Source organism: Macaca nemestrina, chromosome 10 (assembly GCF_043159975.1).
Source record: "Macaca nemestrina isolate mMacNem1 chromosome 10, mMacNem.hap1, whole genome shotgun sequence".
Taxonomy (NCBI): domain Eukaryota; kingdom Metazoa; phylum Chordata; class Mammalia; order Primates; family Cercopithecidae; genus Macaca; species Macaca nemestrina.
Genome location: NC_092134.1, coordinates 36,053,845 through 36,079,867, shown reverse-complemented (window position 1 = coordinate 36,079,867; position 26,023 = coordinate 36,053,845). Strand labels below are relative to the sequence as shown.

At 36.9% G+C, this 26,023-nt stretch overlaps 1 long non-coding RNA gene across 2 annotated transcripts in view; it reads right to left on the bottom strand.

Annotated features, from left to right (window-relative positions):
• LOC105483657 (uncharacterized) overlaps positions 1–23,183 on the bottom strand; it is a 63,112-nt gene extending 39,929 nt beyond the window's left edge. For both annotated transcript variants that reach the window (XR_988461.2, XR_011608936.1), the window contains exons 1-2: positions 22,779–23,183; positions 13,487–13,630 (exon numbers count right to left, since the gene is read on the bottom strand). This is a non-coding gene — a long non-coding RNA (uncharacterized lncRNA). The remainder of the gene's footprint in view (positions 1–13,486; positions 13,631–22,778) is intronic.
• Between the last annotated feature and the right edge of the window lie 2,840 nt (positions 23,184–26,023).

Below are 26,023 nucleotides of genomic sequence, written 5' to 3'. Positions count from 1 at the left end.
TATAAAATGTGTAGCATTTGCAGATAATCTACTCACAGTCTCCAGTATACTTTAAATCATCTCTTGATTGCTTATAATACCTAATGCAATGTAAGTGCTATGTAAATAGTTGTTATACTGTATAGTTTTTCTATTTGTATTATTTATATTGTTGTATTGCTATTTTGAGTTTTTATTGCAAATATTTTTAATGTGTGGTTGGTTAAATCCACAGAGGTGGAACCTGTGGATACTGAGGGCCAGCTGTATCTGATTCTTGATTTTGATTTTTTATTATGTTCCAATGATCTAATTTCCCATTTTTAAGTTAATATCATATCTCTTCATAGTATATTCTGATATCTGGTAGAGCAGACTCTTCTTTTACTCTTTTTAAAGATTCCTTTCTCCACAGTATTTATCCTTTCATAAAAAAAATACAATCATTGTAGCCAAAATCTAAAAAAAAAAAAAAAATCATATTGGAACTCTAATTGAAGTTGCATTAGAAATTATATAGATATATATATAGATATTAATATAGATGATTTCATGGTATTAAGTCTCCCTATCTGATAATATGGGTCAATTTTTAAATGAGATTGTACTGGTGCTTTCTTTCTCAACTATCTTATCATGATTTAGCGTAACAGTAAGTTAGATTTAATTAAGTGATAGTTTCTTCATTTTCTCTGGCCTAAAGTAGTTTAAATAACACTGGAATTATCTGTTTATCAGAACATTTTTATACATGCTCAGGTATTGGTCATCTCAGTACTGGTAAGATACTAATGTTGTTTTGTACGTTGGAGCTAGGAATGGGTTAATATTCAACAACGCACAAGACAGTCCTACACAACAGAATATTATTCCATCAAAATTGCCAATACTGCCCCAGTTGAAAACATTGGGTTTGAAAAACTCAGCTGAGAACCTATAAGATCTCAATGCTTTTTTTCTAACAGTAGAGTTTTTGTTTTTTTAACCTTTCAGATCTCTCTACTAATGGATCTCATTCCCTTAGGAGAATTATTCTTTTCATTGCTTTCCAAATAGTTTATCATTTCTCTTTTGATTTCTATTTTGGTCCAAAAAAAATTTTTTCTATTTTGGTCCCAAAATTTTCTAAGTGTTTAAGTTTCCTAATAGTTATAATGTTTTGGGGGGCAACTTTTTATTATTTCTAATTGTATCAGTTTATAATAGAGAATGTAGCATGTGTTTTTAAAGTATATTACAGGTTTTCTCTATGGCTAACTATGTGATCAGTTTTATAAATGATCCATGGACCATTTCCCTGTCTCACTGAGGGCAAGCAAGCACGAGCGTGCGTGCACACACACACACGCGTGTGTATATTTTCTATTTGAGAATTAAAATGTTCAGTATAGATGGTATTCATTTGCTAGAGCTGCCATAGCAGAACACCACAGACTGGGTGATTTTAACAACAGAAATTTATTTTCACAGTTATGAAAACTAGGAGTCCAAGATCAAGACATCAACAGGTTTAATTTCTTCTGAGGCCTCTCTCTTTGGCTTGCAGATGTCTGCCTTCTCAAGGTGTCTTCACATGGTCTTTCCTCTCTGCTTATACATTCTTTGTGCCTCTTTTTGCACCCAAATTTCCTCTTCTATTAAGGACACAAGTCAGATTGGATTGGGGCCCACACTAATGTCCTCATTTTAACTTAACCACATCTTTAAAAGCACTCAAATTACTTGGGGTTAGAGCATCAACATATGAATTGAGTTGGGGGTCACAATTCAGCCAATAACAGATTTATCAAGTGAATTTTACCAATTGCACTCTGTAATTTCTTTGATCTTACTTATTTCTTGTAAATTAGAGTTACATAATGTTCAAAAGATACACTGATGTTTCAAACTAAAATTATGTTTTTATTAAGGTCTTGCATTTCTAATAATTTTGCTATATATAGAATTATATATAGTTATTATAGAGAGAGAGTTATTATATATATATATATATATATATTTTTTTTTTTTTGAGACAGAGTCTCGCTCTGTCACCCAGGCTGGAGTGCAATGGTGCGATCTCTGCTCACTGCAAGCTCCGCCTCCTGGGTTCAGGCCATTCTCTTGCCTCAGCCTCCAGAGTAGCTGGGACTTTATATCTTCTTAAACTATGACTTTTGTTAAAACCTAATAATTATCTATTTCCTGGTTAAGGCTTTTAACATTATATTCCATCTTGTCTAATATTAATATTATCTTGTCTTTGCCAATACATTGTTTTCAGCTTTCTTAATCACTTTGTTGTACAATAGTTTTTAACTGCATAATTCAAAGTTTTCTCTTTTAGTTCAATTTGACAGTCTCTTTCATGCAACGGAGAATTTAGTCTATTTGTTTTTACTTTAATGAAAATTTTATTTCTCTCCTTTTACTTTATGATTTATGTTGTCATTCTGCTTCTCCCTTATCCTATTTTTTTAGAGATGGGGTCTCACTATGTTGCCCAGGTTAAAATGCAGTGGCTATTTACAGGCCCAATCATAGTGCACTGCAGCCTCCAACTCCTGGGTTCAGGTTATCCTGCCTCAGTCTCCTGAGTAGCTGGAACTACAGGTGTGCACCACTGCACCCAGCTCCTTATCCTAATTTTAATTGGTTTGCTTATTCTAGTCTTCTGCTTATGTATTTGGAAGATCCACTATACCATTTCTGTCCATTAATGGTTACTTTTCCATTCCCTGTAGTTATAATTTTATAAGTATTTCTCTAATATTATTTGAAAAATGAGATGCTAGTTTTTTATTTTTTTTAATTTTACCAAGAGGCACTGCTTCCCTCCATTTTCCCCACAGCAATAAAGTGATTCTCAGAACACTGACATGGATCCTTTTCCCACCCTTTATCCCAACCTCCTCTGTCAAGATTCTTACAGTCTTTTCATTTCCCTGGTCCAGTAGAGGTCGTTTCATCATCCTCAAGCCATAAGTGTTACAGATGAAAAGTCTGATGCCTGTCTTATTATTTTTCCTTTGTGGTAACTCATCTTGTTTTGTTTCTGTCAGGAAGTTTATTGAATTTTCTTTTTATCCTTAGAATTCATGAACTTTATTAGGATAGTCTTAGGTCTGTGTCTTTTCTAATTAGTCTATGACTGAACTTTGTCCTTTCATTCTGCAGACTCATGTTTCTTCAGAGAAAATTTTCTCTATTATGTATTTATGTAAACATTGTGCCTTTGTCATCTCTTCCTGACTTCTTTAGGAAAAGAAAAAAGATACTAAGTTCTTGGCTTTGTCCTACAAGTATTTTTTCTTTTCTCTTAATATTTCTAACTTTCTATGTTTTTATCTCTACATATTTATTTCTCTGTCTCCCTCTCTACCTATATAAATGTATAGAGGGAAATATATATGTATATATGTAGAATATATATACAGTGTATATATGTGGAATACATATACAGTATATATATGTAGAATACATTTATGTATATATATGTACATATGCGTGTGTATATATACACACATATATACATGTATACAGACACATATATACACATACATATGTACATATATACACATATGTATTTTACATATATACATATAATATATAATGTATAATATGTATAATGCATGCATGTATATAAGTATATATTATACATATATGCATATATTATATAATATATATATGTATATATGTATGTACATCTATTTCTACTTTGACTTTGTGTTTTGAGATGTTTCTTACACTTGCTTTTCCAAGTCAATAATTTGGATCTTAACAGTAGCCACTCACTCTCTAAATGCATCTATTAATACTAATATTTGCTTATTTGAGAAATCATTTTGATTTTCCTACAGAAATTGTGTTTTGTCATTTGCTTTGTGATTGCTCTTATTGTAATACACATCTTTTATATCATCATCATTCATTTTCCTAACGTTTTATTTTTCTAGACATGCGTTTCTGTTTGCTTTGAATGACCTTACTCTTTCTGGCTTTATTGTAATTTTTAAGAATATTTTATGTATTCATTTATTCACTAACTTTTTTTATCCTTCCCGGGGCTCAGTTGTGATGATTGAAGATATGGATTGGTAGTAGTTCAGGGAGGGATAGAAAGAGTGTGGTCTCTGCATTTTGGGTGAATGGCGTAGGCATAGGCAGGCTGCCAGCCTCCCCAGAAGGCTGCCTTCACAGTAAAAAGCCTCCAGTCCCAGTTTTCCTTATACTCAGCAGGGTTGAGGAAAGAGAGAACTAGACCCACCTTCTTAGCTGCTTTTTATTCACTCATCTACTACTTCTTGCTTAAGCAGCCCAGGCATGCTTATGGGGCTTAGAATCCACTGAGTTCTGGGGCCCAAGCTCTTTCCAGCACCTCAGGAGTTGTGATCTTTGTGCTAAGATCTTCTCTGAGGTTGATCTCCTGTAGTCTCTGGCTCATCTAGCCCCTATGGGGAAAATTTGAACCATTTCCTCTTTTGGAGACTTGCTCAGAGGGGAGTCCTCACTTCCACTCAGCAGTCATAGGAGCCAATAAAAGTGGATAGACTGGAGTCGAGAGTGCAGCTCTTACAAACTTCAGGAGAGTAGCCATGTTTTCAGAATCCCCAGAGGCCTATTTTAAAATGGTTACATTATAAATCAGCAAAATCTTAGCAAAATCCAGAGTTTCCTAGTCTTTTAAACCAAGAGAAATAATCCATCTAGCCTTGTTCTTTGCCTTACTGCACATGGGCAATGAGAGCTTAAGTGCCAAACAATGTTTTTTCTTTCACATGTGTGAGACCAAGGAACATTTATTGTAAAAGTTAAATAGAGTGACAGCTTGCTTTGGCTGATGTGTAAGAGTTCTTGACTGGGCTGCTTTCCTTTCTTCCATAATAAGTAGTTAATAGAAATGCACTGACCTGCAGTGCAGACTTAATTTATCGCGTATATCAAGTTGATTTAACAGGAATGGAATGTGGTGGAACAATAGCTTCCCTCTCTGCCCACCTCTTGGTGATCCTCCGACATTCGTTTGGAAAGAAAATCAGATTAAAACCATGTAGAACCTTTGTGATTTTGAATAATTGGACTATGTTTGAAAAAAGTATTTAATCAATGACAATCATCTGTTTATTTGAAAAATGCTTGGGTTCAGGGAGGCGGTATTTGTCTTTAAAATTTTTCACTTGTAGGAAAGACTGAAGTGGCTAAGTACACTATGTACTTTGCACTGTATAAAGGGAAAACTGAAAATCCTGAATTGCTTCATTCTTTCATGGTATGTTCTTTATTTAGAAAATCCTTAATTAATTTTGTGTGAAAGCAGACAGTCAAAGGATTTAAAGAAGCAGAAAAACATCTTGAATTTCTTACTGCTTGCAAAGTGGGGAATGTGAAAATGGTAAACTGATTAAAAGAAGTCATCTTGAAGTCTACCATTATAATGAGATGTAAATAACAACAGCGACAAATCCGGATCATTTAAGAAAGTTTGCACAGGATTTTTCCAGCTGAAATGCATTTTTTTTTTTTTTTCCAATTTTGGTCTCTTGAGACATCAGCCATTTAAAAGCATGATATTGGAACTAACCCAGCATCACTTTTAATTAGCACAGAAATGCTAATTATACTTTTTCAATGTGATGCCTAATGCGAGCTGTCAGGACACTGAATTTTTTACATCAGTTGTGGTGAGATACACAAGATCACCAGACCCACTTTAAAATGATAAAGACCAATACATCTAAACTGATGATTATTTTTAAACTATAAGGAAGTGCTACAAGATGCATAAAAATAAGGGCATCGAAGTGAAAAAATTGGGCTTTTTATTCACACCAGATACAAGCATAATTTCACAAATTTTTCAATATTTGTGGTCTGTGCAAACCAAATTTCTTACCATTGAATCACTGAAAATACACATAAAGCTTGATTTCGGAAGAAAACTACTTTTTCACTAAAGAATCTTTTTGAAAATCAAATAGCCACCCTCTCTTCATTTTTTAGGGCTTCGCATTTCAGATTTTCTTTTAGGGCTTTGCATTTTAGATTTTCTTAAAGGAAAGTCTACGTGTGCTCTTAGCTTCTCTTGGCTTTTTTTTTTTTTTTTGACAGCTCTAGGGCCTGGCACAGTGGCTCGTACCTGTAATCCCAGCATTTTGGGAGGCTGAGGCCGGTGGATCACTTGAGGTCAGGAGTTGGAGACCAGCAACCTGACCAACATGACAAAACTCCATCTGTACTAAAAATACAAAAATTAGCCAGGCGTGATGGCACATGCTTGTAATTCCAGCTACTCAGGTGGCTGAGGCAGGAGAATCACTTGAACCCAGGAAGTGGAGGCTGTGGTTAACCGAGATGGCGCCACTGTACTCCAGCCTGGGTGACGGAGCGAGACTCCATCTCTAAAATCAAAACAAAACAAAAAAAAGATGACAGCTCTAAGAATGCAATGGTTACTGTCCCTTAATAAAATCTGTTGCCAAGCATACATTTAATTAACTTGATTTCAGTTACTGAAGACAATTAGACTTGAATCCTCTCAACAGTCAAACCTTCCATTTTGACAAATATTTGTATCAGAATGAAGGTGAGATTCTAAATGGCTTTTGAAGTTTATATTCATCATATAATTCTGGGATTCTATATAACAAAAGGGATTAAATCTATATTAAATTACTTTTAAAAAATAGTATTGATGTAATGAGTACTAGAGTTGGCCAGAAACCTGGAAGGAAAAATTCAACAAAACTGTATTTTGGGGGCAGAAATTTTTTCTCAACTACCGCAAATCCTGTGAAATTTTGTCTCACTTGGATAGATGAATTTTTTAAAAGTCTGAATTGTGAAATATTATAAAAGAAATTAAATTTGATTATGTTTGGTACTGTGGCTTACTATATAATAATAATAACAACACAGCAGTGATCACTGTTTTATTTATTGACCGTCCGCTCTAGTCCTGGCACTGTGCTATGTGCTTTATATAATGGCCGTACCAAGGAAGAGCCATCATTATTTCTATTTTATAATCAAGTACAAGGCTCCGGACACTATGGAGCTTGCCCAAGGCTTCACAGCTAGCAAGGGGCAAGAGTGGTTTACACCCAAAGCTGTCTGGTACTAAAGCCTTCTGTTAACCATTGCACTCTCTGATAAAATGTATGTGTTGATAGTGATAGAGTAAAAAAAATCCTAAAGGGAATTTTTCTCCCTCTGAAACCAGGTTTAGCATGACCACTTAATCACGTGTTCACTGTTCTTAGGAAACCATTTCTTCTTTTTTTTGAGATGAAGTCTCACTCTTGTCGCCCAGGCTGGAGTGCAATGGCATGATCTCGGCTCACAGCAACCTCTGCCTCTCAGGTTCAAGCCATTCTCCTGCCTCAGCCTCCTGAGTAGCTGGGATTACAGGCACCCACCACGATACCCTGCTATTTTTGTATTTTTAGTTGAGACAGGGTTTCGCCATGTTGACCAGGCTAGTCTCAAACTCCTGACCTCAGGTGATCCACCTGCGTCGGCCTCCCAAAGTGCCAAGATTACAGGCATAAGCCACCATGCCTGGCCCTATTTCTTCTTATCTATGGCAAAAACAGATCTCAGTCCAGCAGGATTGACAGCTGACCAAGTGCAAATGAATGCAAGATAGATAAATGGTCAATTTAGGAAGTTAGTTGACACCTACTTAAGCACAAAAATAGCAAACATTTATGAGTCCTTACTAGGTGCCAGACACCGATTTGAGTGCCTCAAATGTGTAACTTAATTGATCTTCACAATTATCCTTTGTGGTAACTACTGTTGTTATCACCTCCTCATTTTACAGTTAAAAATACTGAGGGACTGGGAAGCTGAGCAGCTTATGCAAGGGCTCCAGGTAGAGCCAAAATAGAGCTAGAATTCAAACTCACGTCGTCTAGCTCTAGAACTCATAGTAATTCCTTCTTTTTCTCCCAGAGGTTTTTTTTGTCAGTTTCTGTATCTGGAACATGGGGAAAATGGCTGTCTTATTTACAGAACAAGGAGAAATAAGAGAAATAAGTGAGATCATGAAAGTGACACTGCTAAAAACAATGCAACATAATATAAGGTATTGATATTTATTAACACAAGTTTTCAAATTTGATAATTATTTAGTGAATTTATTTGTACCCTAACTCTCTCAAAAAGTAATTTGAGACATGCTACCAAAAAGGGACATACAAATAAGGTTAATAGGAAAATCGAGTTTAAGCAAAGGAGGGAGACAGGACAATAAATAATAGTAAGACTTACAATACCGAAGACAAAAGGTAAAACACAAGCTTCATAGTTTTATCAATAAAAAGAAAATAGAGTATTTTCTTAGGAGAGAGAAAGTTTTTTTCCCTGCCATTTTATTTTACAAGAAATTTCTCATATTAGAGCTTCCAGAGTGAACATAATGATCAATGGTTCCAGAGAGTAAGCAATTTGATTGATTACAGTATCATCACTTTTGCTTTCTCTCTTCTTGTCATGGTAGAGATATTAAGGAGCCATGAAGCCTTCACATTTGGTCAGCAGGAGGGAGACGTTGTAGAATATAAGGATATGGATAATTTAAGACTAGATAATCAGCCCTTAAATTGTCAAAAATTGACTGTATTTCAAAAGAGAACCTCCTAAGTATACCAGATAGATCTGCCATGGCTGTGACGATGCTAACCAGCAGGTCATTTAACACTGATGCCATGTGGGCTGTGATGCGGGATGCATAATTAGATAATTAGATGCGGTTTCTGCTCCTGGGGCCCAAAGTTTAAATTAGACACAGCATATTAGTGCAGAGAATGATCAGAATATAGATAAAGGAAACATATATGCATTGCAGAATATTTAGAAAATATAGAAAAATATGAAGAAAGTCAACATCAATCAAATTACAACCATTGTTATCTTTTGGTATATATTCCCTTCCAGTATCTTATTGTCATCTTGTCTCTCTCTTTATAGGTAGAAATATAGCTATAGATATGACATAGATACAGCCTAGACATGATATAGATACACGCGTCTCCATACACACATTTTCAGAGGTTCAGAGGGATTATGTACCTTTCCCAAGGCCCCAGATCTAGTGACAAAGATGGAGCTCAAACCCATTTTGTTCTGATACTAAAGCCCATTTTCTTAATCACTGTGTTTTGAATACATCAATTTTTGGACACAGATTATTTTATGAAGGTAGACGCATATATTATTTAGCACCTTGTACACTACTCTTCCCTCTCCAATCACCTTGTATTGATTGGGACCAGTGTTTCAGGTCATTAATATTTTTCTAAAACATTTGTTTTAATATTGATATTCTATCATAGACCCTCATTTATTTAATCATCCCATTATCTTAAATCTTTAAGCTTCTGATGTTCACAAGTTATCATTTATCACTAAGAAAGGGAGACTGGTAAGTTCTGCTTGCATGTGTCAGGGAAAGCTTCCTCGAAGAGGTGGCACTTGAGCTAGATCTTGAAGTTGCATGGGGTTGACCAGTCAGACATGTAAGAGACATACTCAGCAGAGGAAAAAAACATGGTAAGTTGGAGAACTGAAAGTTGTTTAGTGTGGCAATATACTGTAATATTTAAGAGATCAGATTGTTTTCAGACATTAGAACCCTGTCTGAGTTCCAATACTAGCGTTAGCACTAATAAGTATTAGCTATGTGACTTTGGTTAATTTGCTTAGCCCTTCCAAGCCTCTCTCTCATTTGTAAAATGAAGATAGAAAGAAGGTTGTCATGAGGGCACAGAGAGCTCTTTGTGTAAAACCTGATGCCTAGTAAGAACTCAAGAAATATTATTTTTCTTTGTTAGTGTTAGTATGATTATTAGCCACCTTAGGGTGTGTGCTGGGGAGTGCTGAGAGATGAAACAGGACAAATCCTAGAGAGCCTTAAATATCCTGCTAAAAAGTCTGATCTTTATACTACACACAGTCGAGCCTTGATAGACTTTTAAGCTAGAAAATAACCATGATCAGGTTTCAATTGCGATACAGATACAGGACTGTAAGTAGGGAATTTGCAATTCCAGATGAGACGTGGTGAGGGCTTGAAGTAAGTCATAACAGTGGATCTGAGAAAGGAGACAAATAAGAGACATATCTAGAGAATCACTGAAACTAAGCAATTCTTTGGCTGTAGAAGTGAAAGGAGGAATCCAGGATGATATAGAAGATATCTGATGTTTCTGCCTGTGCAGTGTTCCCCTCTACTTTTTTTTTCCTTTAGAAATAGCACCTCAGTTTTCCTTTAGGAAATGACTTTCCCCCCTATGCTCAGTCCATTTCCTGATCCTGTTCACCCATGGTATGTGCAGGTGGCCCAACAGTTCCACATCCCTGGTCATAGGGACTGGGCCAGGGTATGCATTGAATTACATTGTTCCAACCAGACCAGGATACTTGCTGAAATTATTAGGAAGGAGAACCTCTTTCACTGGAATTAACACTGGAAGGATATAAGCTTGGCATACCCAATCTAGAAAAGGAGCCAATGATAGAGAAGAGCTGAGAAGAGGAAAGAGCAGAATAATTTTATAAAATCATTTAGCTAAGTTCATTCATACTTAGAGATAGCATCCCCTTATAGACTTTGCAATTAAGTGTTCATTAAATTATGTTTTCTTGTCAAGCCAACTTCAGTTGAATTTCTTTCACTTGCAACTAAAATTTCAATACATTTGAGCAGATACAGATGATTCCCCGATTTTTGCCTCAGGTGATCGGATGGAGTAACCGAAGTGTGATGCACATTGGAGGCACAGATTTGGGAGAAAATGATGACTTGGATTTGGAGCAGACTGTGTCTGAATTACGCATGGGGCAAGTGGGTGGAGAGATCTGGTAGACACGTGAATAAATGAGTCTGACACTTAGAAGACAGATCAGAGTTGGAGAAACAGGTTTAGATCCATCTGATTCTGTGACTAGGACAGAGTTTATTTCCTTTTGAAATTCTTCTTTTTTGGGGTAAGGATGCTCCCATGGCAGGCACTCAGGCTATACTGGCAAACTATGGGGGGAATGGCAAGCAAATAAATATCATGTGTAGGATTGTTTTGGGGGTAAATGTACTTTTTTGTCCCACTGATGTTTATATTACAACACTATTAATATAACAGTAGTACAGTCAGGTAATGAATATACCAATTTCCCATCTCAGAAAAAACCGAAACGTATATTTTGAATAGCATCTGTGATTTTGGGGGGCTGACAGGGGCAGCACAATAATGGATACAATGCTTTTATAATGCAAGAAAGAACTGTGAGCTGTAGTCAAACCTAACAGCTTTGAGGTTGGATGTAGAGTGCATACCTGGGTTGGTAGACATGACATTTATGAGTTTGATGTTTTGTACTGATACAGCTATTTAAATTGGAGAAAATAAACAGGCTAGACCTGCCATCTTCTATGCTGAATGTCTCGCCAATGGCCATGGGAAGTGTAGCTCAGTGCTTCATGAACCTTGGTCTCTGGATGTTTGGCATCTGAATAATCTCAGCAGCTTTTAAAATCGACAGGATTTTGGATCCCACTCTTAAAGATTCTGATTCTGCAAGTATATATGTGAGAGATATAGATGTGTAGCCCCAATTGCATGTGTCATTGGGCTGACATTTGAATTCTTTGGGTCTCTGTTGCCTCACTGACAAACTAAGGGGTTTGAAATGATTATCTTTAAGGTCCCTTCCTGATCTAAACATACCATCATTTCTTTCCCTTAACCCATTTGTTTCTCTGTTCTTCATATGTGAATCTTATAATGCACTTCTCCGACTTCATAAAGGAGATAAAAGAGATAAAATTCAAACCAGCATTTCAGCTGTCTTTTGACTACTGACAAGATGACAGTTTTAGGAGTGTCTCAATTTGGTGATGTGCGACGGTAATGATAGTGAGCTATGTTGTGTATAATGTAATCCTTAAGCATGCATCTACCACTTAAAGTTATTTCCTATACACATAAAATGATAAAATGGTAAGCAGGTTTTTTTTTAACTGTCTCTATTTTGTTATTGTATATTGTGCTATTCCCACTGGAGAAAGCATAGTGTTTTTTTCTTCTTTCCTTTGAAAATCAAGTTCATGCAAAGTGACAGGTTTAGAACATATTTCTAAATCAAAGAATGACCATTATAGGACTTGATCATACAAGTTACTTCCCTAACTACCATTTATTTGTGCTAAAATTGGCTACATTCCTGATGATAATTCTGCAAGACAGCAGTAGGATATGACTTGCCTTCCCACTGTTTGATATAAATCTCCACTGATACGAATTGAGTTCAGCTGCAGTGAACTTAAATGCTAATGTTGAAAACATAAGGCAGCCTGCTGTTTCTTTTATACCAGAAAGTTTTAACTTCTGCAGTCTTCTGTCTTCTGCACCACTCCCCCCAACTACCTTAGGTTAGATCAAATTAGAACCACTCCATTTCTGTCTGAAGGGTGAAATGTGCAAACTTGATTTACATAACTCAACATGAAAAAGGAAGAAGGAATTAATCATAAGGCTGGGCACACCACTCTTGTCCTTGAATAATACACCATAACAGTCATGGGAAAATCGTTGGTGAATAACTTTTATCAGGTAGCTCACCAGTATTTGTTAAGCACTGATTCTGTGCCTAGTACTGTGTAGAGCATTTTAAGGTCAAGAAAAGAATAACAGTCAAAATTATAATAAAATTTCTCACCATATGCCAGGCATTGTAGTAAGCACTTTATAGTTGTTATCTCATAGAATCCTCAAACAGTCCTATGAAGGAAGTATCTGATATTTATATCAGTTTTACTGATGGAGAAACTGAGGTCCAAAGAGGTCTGCAAAACCATAGCCCAAGAGCTTCAGAAACCAGAATTCAAACACAGGTGTCCATACTCTTGGCATCTTGATGTTCACTGACTTTAAAGAGTTTCTGAACTAGTTGGGAATGCAAGGAGTACAGCTCATCTGGAAAGGCCTAGCATTGTAAGGTTTGCATAAAAAAAGTTACAGCCGGATTCCTTCCTGATCATGTGTGACGTCAACAGAGGTGAAAGTATCATTCTGAAGTGAGGGCATGATATGGTTTGGCTGTGTCCCCACCCAAATCTCATCTTGAATTGTAATTCCCATAATCACTATGTGTCATGGGAAGGACCCAGTGGGAGGTAACTGAATCATGGGAATGGTTTCCCCCATGCTATTTTCATGATAGTGAGTGAGTTCTCACGAGATCTGTTGGTTTTATAAGGGGGTTCCCCTCTTACTTGGCACTTCTGCTTCCTGCCTCCATGTAATGAAGGACATGTTTGCTTCCCCTTCCACCATGATTGTAAGTTTCCTGAGCCCTCCAAGCCATGTCAAACTGAGTCAGTTAAACTTCTTTCCTTTACAGATTACCCAGTTTTGGGTATGTCTTTATCAGCAGAATGAGAACAGACTAATTAATACAGGGCATGAGCTGGGTTAAAGAAAAAAGCAAGAATAGGAAAGTAGAGCCAAATCAACTGCATGACACTTACCTGGTTCATGCAATTCCCTTGATTTTACATGCATGCACTTTTCTCATTTTACTTCTTCTACCCTAACTCAGAAGAGATCCTGGGCTGTCCCTCGTGTTGGGTGTGCCTGGATTCTTAGGCATTCAATATGGTTGATGCTCTGAACTGGAAAGGGAGAAGGGGGATAAATTGAAAGTGAGGCAGCAGGCAGGGGCTGGGTGGTGGGGGCCACTGGAGGCATCATAAGGAATTTGGTCTGTATCCTAAGTGGGGCAAGGGAGTGACGTGTTCACAATTTTTTTTTTTTTTTTTGGGTAGGATTATTCTGGAAGTGACGTGGTGTATTAGCCCATTTTCATGATGTTGGTAAAGATATACCTGAGACTGGGCAATTTACAAAAGAAAGAGGTTTAATTGGACTTACAGTTCCACGTGGCTGGAAAAGCCTCGTAATCATGGTGGAAAGCAAGGAAGAGCAAGTTATGTCTTACATGGATGGCAACAGGCAAAGAGAGAGAGCTTGTGCAGGGGAACTCCTCTTTTTAAGATTATCAGATCTCCTGAGACTTATTCACTATCATGAGAACATCATGGGAAAGGCTTGCCCCCATGCTGATTCAATTACCTCCAACCAGGTCCCTCCCACAACAAATGGGAATTCAAGATGAGATTTTGGTGGGGACACAGCCAAACCATATCACATACCAAATAAATGGAAGGAGATGCAAAAGCAATATGAGTGAATGATGATGGTGGTTTAAACCTGAATTAAGATGGAATGAATTAGGCCTACTTGGGAAATGTTTAGAAAATGGAGCTATAGGATTTCTGGTTTATGATTTTATCATTCCTGTAATACTGCCTCTATCACAGTCACAGTCACAGTCACTTAATTTTGACAAGTCTATGGACACTTTTCTGTTCTCTTTTTATTGGACAGTGTTCTAGTATTTGAACTCTTGACTTCTGTGACTACATTTTTCTTGTTTTTTTTCTTTACTTACTTCTCTCCTTCTTGGTCTATTTTTACCTGTTTCTCCTTTCTCTAATCTGCTTCTGTCTCTTTTAAACTGTTTCCCCCACTTTATTCAAATGTGATGAAATTCCTCATCAGGAGGATCCTTGGATTGCTTTCTTTCTGTCTCTACCATATAGTGTCTACACTGTTCTTCTAGGTGATTTTATTGTCTATATGCTACTGACTCAAAAGTTTCTGTCTCAGGTCTAGATTTCTCCTTGAAGTTCCTGGTTATGACCCCAGCTGCCTACTTGACAAGCCCACATGGAAGTCTAACTCACCTTCCAAGCTGAACACATCACAAACTGACTCATCGATTCCCCACCTCTCTACCACCTGCCTCTCCACTACTTGAGTCAGTAGCACTATCATCCACCTACATAAGTCTATTGGAAAGCCAAAACTGAGAATGTTCCTTAATTTCTCTTTTTTACTTAATGCCTGTATCCATTCCCTTAGGAAAACCTTTCAATTCTAACTTCCAAAACATCTCTTTATTTTTTCATTTCCCCAATTCTACTCCATCCTGGGTTATCTTTCAACTTGTTTTATTTTTTCTTGTATTTCATGCTTTCTTATTTGTTTTTTTTGCTTGTTTAGTGACTACTGTTTTCCTCACTAAACTATAAGTTCCATGAGGGCAGGGATTTTGGATTTGGGCTGTTTTGCTCCCCATAGCACCTAACACAGATAATTGGCTGAATACATATTTTTGGAATAAATTAACAGACTGATGGTTGATTTAATGAGAGTGGTGAGAGATAAGGAGAGGAGAAAAAGGTACCCAAAATTATTCTCAGATTTCTGCTTTGAGTAAGAGGGTACTTAATTATGCCACTTGCCAAGACAGAAGCAAGTTTTAAGGGGAAAAATTAAATTTCATTTTAGACATATTGAATTTAAGATAATTATAAGACAACAAGTGAAGATGTCCAGTTGGCCCTTTGATATATTGGAATGGAGCTTAGAAGCCAGTTCTGATCTGGAAATATCAACTGCAAACTCTTTAGCCTAAGGATAGCATTGAAGTTATAGGAGCGTCTAAGCTCCTTTAAGTGAGAAGAGTGCCTTAGAGCCCAAGGAAACATCAAAATTGTAGAACCAGTAGAAAACGAGGATGGCCAAGGTGGTAGGAAGAAAACCTAACAGCATGTGCTGTTACAAAAAAAAAAGAGAGAACTTCAAGAAGAAGGGACAGGTCAATAGTGTCACATACTACTGAGAGGTCAGGAAAATATAACCAAAAATGACCACTGGATTTAGCAATATGAGGACAGTAGTGATCTTGGGGAGCAGTTTCAGTGGAGTGAAAAGTGGTGGTTCAGATTTAAAGGACATGAAGAATGAGAAGGAGGTAAGGAAGATGAGATAGTATTTGTTAAAAACGTTGTTAGCTGCAGGTTGGATGAAGGGCTGATGGATTATATATATATATATATGGAAGAGACTTGAGGATGTTAAATTTTAGGGGGGAGAGAGAGAGAGAGAGAGAGAGAGAATAACAGACAATGATACCTTGAGAAGAGAGTTGTAATAACCAGGAATTACCTGGTAATTCTTACTAGGGTAAGAACCACCAGACTGTAGGAGGAGATAGAAACTTAAGTGCAATTAGAAGGAGTGGCTCTTGCAGGAAGTGGAAGAGGGCTTGGGCAGTTGCGGGCAGATTTGTGAATTCTGTCAAAACTGCAAGAGGCTCATCTGTTGGCTTTCGTTTTTTCGATGAATGAGGGGGAGAGGACTGTGACAGCACCCACCCTTTTAGGGACCACTTTCCTCAGATCCCTAAAAGCCACCTCTCTTCAGTAAGGACTACTCTAAAATGTTCTGTATAACCAAGTCATTTTGAAATATTTTCTTTCTGTGATGGTCTAGAAATACACCTGTCTGCTGGACTTCTCATTCTTTTTTTTTTTTTTTTTTTTTGAGACGGAGTCTCACGCTGTTGCCCAGGCTGGAGTGCAGTGGCGCGATCTCGGCTCACTGCAAGCTCCGCCTCCTGGGTTCACGCCATTCTCCTGCCTCAGCCTCCCGAGTAGCTGGGACTACAGGCGCCCTCCACCGCGCCCGGCTAATTTTTTGCACCTTTAGTAGAGACGGGGTTTCACTGTGGTCTCGATCTCCTGACCTCGTGATCCGCCCGCCTCGGCCTCCCAAAGTGCTGGGATTACAGGCTTGAGCCACCGCGCCCGGCCCTCATTCTTAATAGCGTTACCACTCTACGGATGAACCTTCAGAGAATCATGGCTAGTGCAGTTTATTTGTAGATGGGTTCTCATTGTTCCTATGAGAAATATAAAATTGTCTATTTATTATTCATTTGTTCTCTCTCCTTTTTTATGGCTACTTTGCATTTTACCTTCCTGTTTGTTGCCAAGCATGATGAGCTAGCATGGAGATACTTGGTATAATGGTTTCAAATTATACTATCAGTACACTTTTGGTGTCCCTACATAATTAATGCTAACATTCACAGCCAGTGGTGGTAATAGGAGCCAGAAAACAACTCTACACATAATGAAATATGCTTAATAATTGGTTTGGTTTTTTTTTTTCCTCTGCCTAATAGTCAACTTTATTTTTTCCTGCTATAACAAAGACTAGTTGGGGTGGTAGTGGGGGGAACCTTATTATATAACAATTTCCTGCTTGACCCATCCAAGTCTGGAAGGCATTTTACCTGTTCAGTGGGTGACTGGGAATCCCAGGCAGTATTGTAGTCATAGCTTTTCTATTTCTATTTTAGAAATAACAGTAGCTACAACATCACTCAACTCTTTGGAGACCCATGCTACAGTATCAGCGGTCATCTTACATTGCTTTATTGCATGACCATTAAACAACTTTGAAAATCAGATTTTCACTGTTAATAATAAGTAATTAGGGAGTTACGAGCTTCAACAAGAGTTCCTTGTCTTTTGATCCCTACAGGGAAAATAAAAACAACAAAGTGAAAGTTAATATACTGAATCCACTGACTGGTTTTTGCATCCTGCAAATGCCCTACCATTGAAATTTCAGGGAGAGATGGACCAGGCCCCTCAGAAATGAATTATTTTCCCCTACTCTCCCAATTGCATGTTTTATCAGAGATCATCTCTCTCTTATCCCATAGATAAATATGTGTGACATTGGCTGGGGGGCCGTTTGGGAATTTCTCATATTCAATCAGAGGTTTGCAGAGTCCTGAGAATCCCCTTGAATGTCAACAGAGTCTGAGGAATGACAAACGGGGTAAGAATTGGGAACTAGGAAAGAAGAAAGACCTTAGAGTGTTATTTTTGCCTTGAAGTCAAACAAGCTTAGATTCAGATCCTAGCTCTCTAATTTATCAACTTGCTCTTTGGCAAGTTAATTACCCCTCTGAGCCTCAGTTTCTGACTTTTATATAAAGATAGTATTAAGGATATATAAATATAAAAAGGATGATAATATGTACCTCAAGGATTTCTGGAGATTAAATAAAATAATTCCTAAGAAATTCCTAATAGGATGTAGAAGATTTGTCCTAATATTTGTTAGTTTTTTCTCCTTCTTTCTCAATATAAAATGTCTTTAGAGCTCCTGAATACCTAAAACATCATTTGCAGACTCATATTGTTTATCTAATTCTGTGACTATCTCTTGCATCTAGAGCTCCCTTTCCATTCCTGTTACTACCTCTCAAATTCAGATTGATATCCTTAAAACATGATTTTAGCCGTATGATAGTGCTGCTCTAAGCCTTCGGTGATTTTCCATTGCATACCTAGAAAAACACCAAATCTTAGTTCAGGTAGTCATGGCCCTGATGTTTCGATCACCTTCCTTTTCCAGCCCCTTCCCTGAATTCCTTACAAACAGCTAACTAAATTGTGCTATTTGTTTTCCCAGAACACTCCTTTTCCTGGCCTGCCTCTGCCTTCTCTGTCTTACAATCTCTTTCCCACCATCTCCTCTTGATAAAGTCTTACCCTTAGTTAATTCGACTACTAGTGATCTAACTACACACTGCAGGATGCAGCCCCTATACCCTCCCTCCTCCCACCCTACCTGCGAAAGAATGTATCTCTCTGAAAGCTCTCAAAGCAATTTTTTATTCTTTGGCCATGTCTAGAATGTTCTTCCCCAGGCTGTCAGCCTTGTCACCTACTATCCATCCTTAAGGTTTCAGCCCCAAATCACACCCCTGATGGTTGGGTCTGTATGAGTCACCTTCCTATCCGCAGCCTTCAGAACACTTATCTCTGTTTATGATGCCATTATCATTTGTCTGATCATTCCATTAATGTTCTTTATCCACTCTTAAGACTTCCAACATCATTCATAGAATTAAAGTGAGTTAGGACCTTGCTCTGGATTAGGCTTTGGCTTAAGGGAATGTTGTAGCTTGTTTCATCTTCTATCCAGACCACTAAAATGTTCTTATTAGCAATAAAGCTGTTTTGCTTTCTTATTAGTCATGTATTCACTGGAGTGAAGTTTCCTTCAATAACTTTTCCCTTGCATTCACAACTTGGCTCACTTGTCACGGGAGGCCTAGCTTTCAGCCTGTCTTGGCTTTTAACATGCCTTCCTCACTAAGCTTAATCATTTTTAGATTTTGATTTAAGGTGAAAGACGTGTGACTCTTCCTTTCACTCAAATAGTTAGAGGCCATTGTAGGATTATTAATTGGCCTAATTTTAATATTTTTGTGTTTCAGAGAATACAGAGGCCCAAAGAGAGATAGATGGAGGAACGGTCAGAAGGCGTGCAATATTTATCAAGTCCACTATCTTATATGGGTACAGTTTGGAGTACCTCAAAACAGTTGCAATAGCAGCATCAAAGATAACTGATGGCAGATCACCATAGCAGATATAATAATAATGACAAAGCTTGAAATATTGTGAGAACTACCAAAGCGTGGCAGAGATATAAAGCAAGAACATACTGTTGGAAAAATGGCACTCATAGACTTGTTCAACACAGGGTTGCCACAAACTTTCAATTTGTAAAAAATGCCATATATGTAAAGTGCAATAAAGTGAGGTATGCTTGTATCCTCCTTGCCACGTATTACTTTTCCTTATAGCTTATTTGTACCCATGTCTATTACACCTATGTCACTGGGAACAGGGACGGTGTCATATTAATCCTAATTGACCCTAAGGCACTGCTATGGGAATGTTTGTGTCCCCTTCGAAATTCACGTTGGAACCTTTGAATTTAAGGCAATGGTATTAAGAGGTGGGCCGTTTGGGAAGTGATAAAGTCATGAGGGCTCCGTCCTCATAAATGGGGTGTATGCTCTTATCAAAGGGGCTCAAGTGAGCTCCGTTGTCCCCTTCCACCATTTGAGGATGCAGCAAGAAAGTGCCATCTTTAAAGCAGAGAGTAAACCCTCCCTCAACCCAAATCTGCTATGACCTTGACCTTGGACTTTCCATCTTCCAGAAGTGTAAGCAATTCCTATTGTTTACAAATAACCATATCCAGTCTAAGGTATTTTGTTATAAAAGCCCAGAGGGACTAAGAGAGGCATCTAGTTCAACGATTTGCTGATCATTTGTTTAGGAAAAAATAAATGAGCATGGAAACAGAGAATTCTAGCATGAAGCTACTGCAGACATTTAAAGTGGTACAGTAGCTAGCTATTTAGAGAAAAAGATCAAGTCCACTTAAGGTTTAGTAGGAGTCTTCTCAAGTTAGTAAACAAAACACTTGCAGTAGGTTATCCAAATCTGAGTTTTCAGATCTCATTCATAAATGGTAAGATTTTTTTTTCGAGAAAAAGCATTCTTAAAGCAAAGATTAAAATATAAACCCTTTCAATAACAAAAACAAAAAGCTGTGCCTCCACCCTGCAGATTTCTGATGAAATGGCCTTTATCTGGAGATATAATTTCCTCTGTTGAACATCTTTCTTTTAAATTGCTCATTCAATCAGGAGGGGGGATTTGCGCACCCACCTGTGGCAAGACATTTTAAAGAGATGAGACATTTGATTGCTATGTTTAGATTTATGGCGATTGAGATGGCCCTAAAGATTAGATGAAGAAGCAACTGTGAAAAAGAAACTGAAACAGGGAGAAAATTGATTTTCAAGTTGAAGACATACTGGCATTGAGGGGTTTAAATGAGGAAATAGACCAGCATGATGGGGTCCAAGTGGTGGGTGAGGGGACGCCCTGAGGGGAAGCCACCTTGCTTAATTGTCACTGGTGTAAGCTCCATTGACCTTCAAGAGGCTCCGAGAATGAGAATATCTTGAGACCTTGAGTTTCAAAATCACATTTAGTGAACACCTAATCAGAGCTACAGATGGGCTTTAGATTTGATCCTCCTGATGGAACTGAATTAAGACAGGGTAGCAGACAGATAATAAAGAGTGACTATGAGATGAAATTCCTCAGAGTTATTTTTCAAGATGCAAGAGGCAGCAAAAATATATTCCTGGCTAAAACAGAAAAAAATTTAATCAATGAAGATAAAAATATGAATTTTTTTTCCAATGGGGAAAAAAAGGTCTTGGAAACTTCCCTAAAATGAATGAGAAGTTTCTTTAGAGGAAATCTACTTCTGCATACCTGAAATTGAATTATTTTTGTTTCCCTCTGGGTTATTCATCTTTCATCTGGTCTTCTAGATTTTGCACTATAACGTCATTCTTTTTTGTCTTTTCTCCGTCATCTTTCAATGACTTCAAAAACACCTCTCCAGGACTGATTATGAAACTTCAGTGACATTTAGTAACTGTGTTTTTGGGTATTTTTTCTTTATTCAATGATCCTACATATTTGTAGGATGTAAACTGAGTGTCCTGTTCCTAAGAATTTAAAGGACTTTTGAGGATGCACATATGTGCAGTAATGAATAGACAAGTCACAGACATAAAGTCCAATAGGAGTTCAGGAGAAAGAAGAAGGATCCCTTTGGGCTGGTTTATCATGGTAAATTCCATGAAGGAGGTGAGGTTTAGACAGGGAGTTTAGTAGTGAAGAGATCATGGATAATGCTGTGTGGGGAGAAGTAGACTAAAAAAATCATGAACAAATTGAACATGGGGGTGTTGAGCAGTCGGTGAGGAGACTGATCTGATGAGACTAGAAATTAGTTATTAAGAAGTGAGGGTCAACTGAAATATAACCTGTGGAGCTTGGGTAATTATATGTGGTAAAAGGGAATTAAGTGTTCTGAGAATGAGAACATGAATATATAATTGCTAAATCATTTATGTATTGCATTTATGCACTTATGCATAAATACATGAATGGAAGCACCAGATCCTATAATTGCATTTCTTTGTTTCTCATTCTTGAAGACACTTGTTTACACACACGCGTGCACACACACACACACACACACACTATGCAAAGCACTTTGTTGAACATAAAGCTCCATTGTAGCACTTAATTAACATGATGGATTTTTACTTTTTATTTTTTTGAGACAAGATCTCATTCTGTCACCCAGGCTAAAGTGCAGTGGCATGATCTCGGCTCACTGCAGCCTCGACCTCCCAGGCTCAAGGAATCCTCCTACCTCAGCTGCCTGAGTAGCTGGGACTGCAGGCATGCACAACCATGCCTGGCTAATTTTGTTCATTTTTTGTAAAGACGAGATCTCACTATTTTGCCCAGGCTGGTCTCGAACTCCTGGATTTAAAAGATCCTTCTGCCTCAGCCTCCCAAAGTGCTGGGACTACAGGCATGAGTCACTGCACTCAGCCATGATGAATTTTTGGGTAGGGAGATACCAAATTTTATATCTGAGCATATCATTTCTATTAGATAAATTTATCTAAATTTCTATTAGACAAATTTCTATTAGATAAATCTATTAGATAAGGGACTAATATATGGCCTTCTGCTGGGGAAATAGAAATTAATAAATACAAAAATTCCATTAATGAGTCTGGATGAAAACAAAATTATGGTAACTAAATGATTTAAATACCAGATTGTCCTTTAGAAATATACATTGAAAAAAAGATGAAGTAAAGACATTCAGACACAAAAAATGTCAGGAATGATGTAAGAATATCTTCTCATATATAGTTAAGAGAGGTAAGCGGGGACAAAGGATCTGCATTTAGTAATACTATAAAAAGCATGATGAAACTTATTCCAGCATCAATTTTTAATTCATATGAAACTAGAGTGGTAAAGAATAAAAGGATAAAATGTAATTTATTTGGAACCAGCATGAATTGTTGAATAATTGAAATATGGGATTGAGAATTTATAAAGATTTCAAAATATTTGTGCAAACAAAATTTCTCTATTTTAAAATAACTTAAAAAAATAGTAATAATCAAAACACCACCGCTACCTTTCCTTGACAGTCCTTGACTTATTTGCTGTCAGACTCCTTCTTTGCTGTTTTCCACCAGATGCTGCGAGATATGTCAGCTGCCATTTTGCTGGGTTCCGCCCTGGAAACAATTCGTAGGAGATTGGAGGGTGAAGGGAAGGGAGATGCCAGGGTATTTATTCCTCTGTCTCTCTGCCCTCATTGCTCTCTGCCTTCAGGCAGGTGGCCTAGCCTCTGGGCTGTGGAAATACCACCCCTTTTTCTTAGGGGAAGAGGCTTTCTGTATTGTTAATCTCTAGTTGCTTCATTGTCCCCTTTGGTTATTCATCTCTTTCATCAACTGCATAACACATTTCCTCCAGTATTAAATTCCTTCTGTTTTAAATACTGTTTTCTTGCTTGGACCCTGACTAATATGTTAGTTTTATATGGATAGTACAAGGAATAAAATAGACCTTGTCTACAGTAGACCAGTCTGAGATATTTGGAAAAAGTGTTGAGAGTTTTATTTAATACCTTCTGAATTTAGAGGAATCATACTTAACACTATAGGCTTTCACAGAAGTACTGCAGGACTTAATTACAGGGCAAAAATCTCTTGGCAACTCAGAAATTATCTCTAAGTATTGCTTGCTGAATTGTCACTAAATACTTGATAAATTCCCAAGTTCTGTAATGTATCTTATCTATAACAACCCAGATAAATACTTCTCAGTGATAAATTTGTTTTAATTCCTTTGGCATGTTTAGGGATGCATGTTTATTTTTTATGGGGGTAAGTTATTGTAATTTTAACTTTATTAATCTTTTGTTGTCTTTATTAACTTATATAATAACTTAATTAATCCTTTATTACCTTATTGGTTTGACCAAAGAACAAATGGTCATAGTGTCTAAAAGGGTCTACCTTTCTCAATCAAGTGTATTTCACAGCAGTTCCAGCACATTATCGGGTAATACTATAAGAACTTTGTCAGTCTGTTATCCTTACAGTCCTGATTCAGCGGCAAAATCTCTTTGTATGATATTGACCTACAATGACTGACTTCTATTCTGGATCTATGGTACTTGACTGTCCAGATCAGTTTTGTTCAAGTGTAGTTTAAGAAATGCTTATGTGGAACTCACCTGAGGGTGCTTGTTAAAAATGCAAATGCTGAATTAGAATTTTTGAAAGGAAGGCATGAAAACTTGAATTTTAATAAATTTTTTTTGTTTTTTTTTTTTTAGCCTACTAGAGTTTACGAAACCCTGGGTACTAATAAATGCAGAATTTCCATTACACTGTATTTTATCTCCTTAGTGAGATCAATGACTTCTCTAGAAAGTTTCCTTCTTCCAGTCTTTCGCCTTCACAATGCCTGGCAGAGCAATAAGCAATTAGTAAATGTGCAATAAGTACCTGGAAAATTGATTTGAGTTCCTTTATCAACCCAAATATGAGGAATAATTACTGGAGCATTATCCTAATGATAATGATTATTGTTGTTTTTAAAAGATGAACAACATAAATAATTATCCAACAAAAGCGAGGTAAATCTATAGTAAAAGAATAGAATGGATATTAAAAGAAAATCTGTAAGCATCGATGAAACATCTAAGGATAATGATATTGGACATTATGAAATAGGAATTTAAAAAGAGCAAATCATGCCAGACGAACTTGATAGCTTTTTTTTGATAGAGCTACAAGATCAGTACACAAATGTAATGTGAAATTGTAGATGCAATCTATCTCAATTTTGGTAAAGTGTTTGATAATGTCACATGAAATTTTCCATCTTGAATTAATTGAAATTGGCTTTGGTGTGAACCTCTTATTGTCTGTTAGATGCTAGGAAGACCACTAAGATAAAATAATGATTAATCTGATGACAAGATATTTCAGATGTGAGGACTAGGTTTGCCTTCATTTACCATCTTAGTGTTTGATTTTTGAGGCTCTGTTTAAATAAGTTGATGACATTTTACATTTGTGTTTCATTAAAACTTGTTGAAATCACCAGGGAAAGAGAAATTATACAAAGATGTATTCAGATATCATAAATATTCATATTTTATACCATTGACAACCTTCAAGTTCTTAAATATTCTACAAACGTACACAGTTATGTTCACATATAGCCTTTTCTAGACTTTGTGAATGTACAAGCATATGCCTATTTCAAACATATTTAGAGCTGCCAGATTTATCAAGTAAAAATACAGGCAACCCTAACTATACTCAGAATTAAATCTCAAACACAGATGCATTAGGAGGTTATATGAAAACGTTGTGATAATAATTATATTTAATCTTCTAGGCTTGCTGAGTCAATTCTTTTAGGTCTAACCTGCTTTCATGGACTAATATAAATGATCTGAAAGATGATACAGCTGTCTAAACAGATACGCTTAGGTGTGAATTGGAAACAGCAGATTAAAAAGGATATTGAAATTTTCCTTTTCCAATGATTTTGAGGAAAACATTACCTAAACTATTATATTTTAAAAATAATATTTGTAGGGCGCGGTGGCTCAAGCCTGTAATCCCAGCACTTTGGGAGGCCGAGACGGGCGGATCACAAGGTCAGGAGATCGAGACCATCCTGGTTAACATGGTGAAACCCCGTCTCTACTAAAAAAAAAAAAATACAAAAAAAAAAATAAATAAATAATATTTGTAGAAAATAATAGGATTGTTTAGAGCTAAAGAATTTAATTCATGTAAGTTAGAAATATGAGAAGAAATAAATATGTGCAGTTGATTGGGATGATAACTGAGAGTGTGATGTGCTGAGATAGCTATCTAATAATATCCAAAAGATAGAAACACTGCAGAATTAGTTTCCATGGTACATAGGTATTAATGAATAACATTAAGTAAACGAAAATTGAAACAGTGATACCAAGGTGAACTATTTTAGTTATAAAACTCTCATAAGAAAATGTTGGGTATTTGGCTTATGCCTTTAATCCCAGCACTTTGGGAGGCCAAGGTGGGCAAATTGCTTGAGGCTAGGAGTTTCAGACCAGATTGGCCAATGTGGGAAAGCCCCATCTCTACTAAAAATACAAAAATTAGCTGGATGTGTTGGCGTGTACTCCAGCTACTCTGGAGGCTGAGGTAGGAGAATCGCTTGAACCCAGGAGGCAGAAGTTGCAGTGAGCAATCATGCTACTGCACTTCAGCCTGGGGGACAGAGAGAAACACCGTCTTCAAAAAAAAAAAAAAAAAAAAAAAAAAAAAAAAAAAAAAAAAAGAAAAAGAAAATAAAGAAAGA